The sequence below is a fragment of the Engraulis encrasicolus genome, chromosome 19, assembly GCF_034702125.1.
Source record: "Engraulis encrasicolus isolate BLACKSEA-1 chromosome 19, IST_EnEncr_1.0, whole genome shotgun sequence".
NCBI lineage: Eukaryota > Metazoa > Chordata > Actinopteri > Clupeiformes > Engraulidae > Engraulis > Engraulis encrasicolus.
Window position 1 is genome coordinate 20,891,922 of NC_085875.1, and position 3,325 is coordinate 20,895,246.

A 3,325-nucleotide genomic window follows, 5' to 3' on the forward strand; every position below is an offset into this window, starting at 1 on the left:
TCTTTATACACAGTGTCTTCTTGTTTGTTCTTGGCATGGAGTTCTTTTGTAAATTACTGCAACATCATGTTTTACTTTACACATATTTTCTGTAATACCGTTATCAGCCATTAGTATATTTTTGATTACAGTAAAAAAAAAAGCAAAACCAACAAACAAACAAAAACAAAACAAAAACTACATCAAAGCATTCTGATTCTCAATCCAATTCTTTGCAATAAGACATTATTGTTACACGGACCCACTACCTAGCCTACTGACAATTTTACATAAGAAAAGACACACAACTCAAATCTTTATGCAAAGCATTTACTGGGCCTGCTATCTCTCAGTCAGTAGATCCTGATCAAGCAGAGTCAGTGGCTAAGTAAAAGAAACAACAATGGAACTGGCTTGAAAGTTATGTAATTGACAACAGTGTTAAATAATGGCAAATTGTGTCAACATGATAGCCGTGTTTTGGATTATTATGACCATTGTGTAGTGACTGACTGGGAGTGTTCATACACTGCTATGCAGTGTGTATTGGACTGAAGACAGAGTTTGCTTTTATTGCATATGTTAAATATTTTGGAAACGTAGTAGCCTTTTGCAAACAAAGATGTTGTGTTTGGAGAATTGGTTTAACTGGTTAGCCTGTTGCGTGAACTGGTATGAAAATGTGCTTTTTGGAGTGACAACTGTGTCAAAGCAATCAAGAAAAACTGTAATACTAGCATATGTGTGTCCAAGTATGTGCTATGCATTTGTAATGGATGCCAGCCAGCATACTGTAGCTCCACATAGAGCATTATTTAGCACCCCCCACCCCCGATCTCCCACGCCCACTCCAACACCTCAAGAACAACTAGCACTCTCAAGATTTCCCTGAATAAATGAAAAAAAAAACCTCTTCACAAGTGTGTCTACTGAGCTGGGCATTCGTGTGGGTCTGCAGAATGCTTGGTGGGTGGCATCAGAAGCTGTTGTGAAGCTGTGATCTCGCTGGCTATGCATCTGTTTGAGGCCAGTTCCACAAAGACGAGAGGAATTGAGATCACATGCGGTATAGCAAGCGAGGAAAAAGTAAAGAAAGGGGAAAAAAGAGGATGAAGGACGAAAAAAATGAATAATCTATGAAGTGCAGACCTTCATGCAACGGTACCAACTTATTATATATACTATAGCGGCTATACCTCATACGTATGCTTGTGGCCTCCAAGGAAAAGGCGTCATCAACATGCCTTTGATATTCGGAGGACGTAATCATGTAGCCTAACGTTTTCACTTTTATGTACTTTTGTTTTATCTCTCACTCGCTTTGTTTCTCCTGTGGTTTGTTCATTTCTTTTGTTCGTTTTATTCATTAAATTTTTCATCTGTCTCCTATTCAGCAAGGCATGCTTGTGGACACACGTGCACACACCACACACATACACATGTACACACACAGATATTCAGACATGCACACATACTGTATATTGTATATTCAGATACAGACATAAACACATGCAAAGATACAGACACCTGCACATATACATACAGATACACATACACATACACACACGCACGCGCGCGCGCGCACACACACACACACACACACACACACACACACACACACACACACACACACACACACACACACACACACACACACACACACACACACACACACAAACAGCCCAACCTTTATGTCTTTGTGGGGCACTTTGGTGGGCTTTGTAGAGTAGAGAAGGGTAGAGTAGAGAAGAGTAGAGCAGAGTACAGTACAGTACAGTACAGTACAGTACAGTATAGGGATGGGAATCTTCATCATCAAAGCGATACGATATGCATCTCGATACACATGGCAACGATACGATACATTCACGATTCATGAAATTACCAGTGATAAGATGCGATACGATTCTCCTACCTACTGCGATGCAGTTCGATATGGCGCGATACAATTATAATGCCATGCGATGCAGTGCGATTCGGTACGATACGATGCGATACAGAGCAGATTAAAATATCAAATTGATATTAAAGGCTGTGCAGAAGGCTGCCGTTAGGCATAAGCAGAGTAAACAGAGCGCTTTTAGAGCCTCAACCACTTTGCCCCCAAAATTGTGACCTCCTAAATTGAGACTGACTAAAAACATCATGAAAAAATATTTCATTACATTTCAAAACATTTTTGTTAGTTATCAAAAGGGCCATCATTTTTCAGACATACTGTAATTGTGAATATAATTAGCATTATTATTAGTAGCAGTAGTAGTATTTACTTATGAGGGGGCCTCCTGACCAGTTATGCCTAGGCCCCCAAAACCTTAGCAGCGGCCCTGGCTGTGCATATTACTTTTGAAATAGCCTATACTGGAAAACATACAGAGAGCAGTGAGAACTCATTTTGGCTTGGGCCATGGGCGTAGATTTGGGTAGGGACGGTCGTGACATGTCACAACCAATATTCAAGGGATATAAAATAGTCCCGACCAATTTTTGACATATTAATTGAAAAAAAAAATGAAATAACTGAACGAAAATCTACATTGATTAGTTTAATATTTTGATATACTATGCAGTGGTAGCATTCATTTAAAAGACAAATTTAAATTGGTTAGTGAGCTATGATGACCCATGCCGCTATTGGCTGCAACGAGCGGACAGGCAGAAGCAGTGGTCCACGCTGGTGGTGCTGAAAAGTGAACGCATCTGTCTCGTATTGGAATTAAACTCAAACGGCATACGTATTTCCTTCTGAATTTGACATTTATTATGAGCCTCAGAGATACCAAAAAGAAAAGGACGACTGGCATAAGAAGTTATGCTACCTCAACAGTAAGCCTACAGCCCCATAAGATTTCATCTACGCATGTGTTGCATCGTTCGGTGTTTAGGTAAGATAAGCGTTATCCTCCTACCCTCCCTTTTCTTTTTCGAGTGCAAGTTTTAACGGTCTCGTTGTAGCCATCAATTAAGCCCTGACAGATGCAAATAAACATGGGGATGAATGAATGAGAGAGTCATGGGAAGATGCTGGAGATGCTGTCGTTTCAAATAGTTGCTGTAGCCTGGTGTATATCCACACACCTCACACAATGCATGCCATAATTGCAAAACATTCCGACTGTCAAACTACTCGATAGCTAAATGCGATTTATGCTTGCTCATTTCGGTTGCCGCGTGCCGCGTGTGCCGCATGTTGTAAAAAGTTTGGCAAAAGGAATTAATTTCAAGTTGTGATTCCTCTGACATTCTGAGAATAAAAGTCAGGTTTTAGATATTGTCAGGCAAAAAAGGGTCGTTTATTCTCCCAGGATAGGGGCTCGGTCTTGATGGAGCTTGACTGCTTTTACAA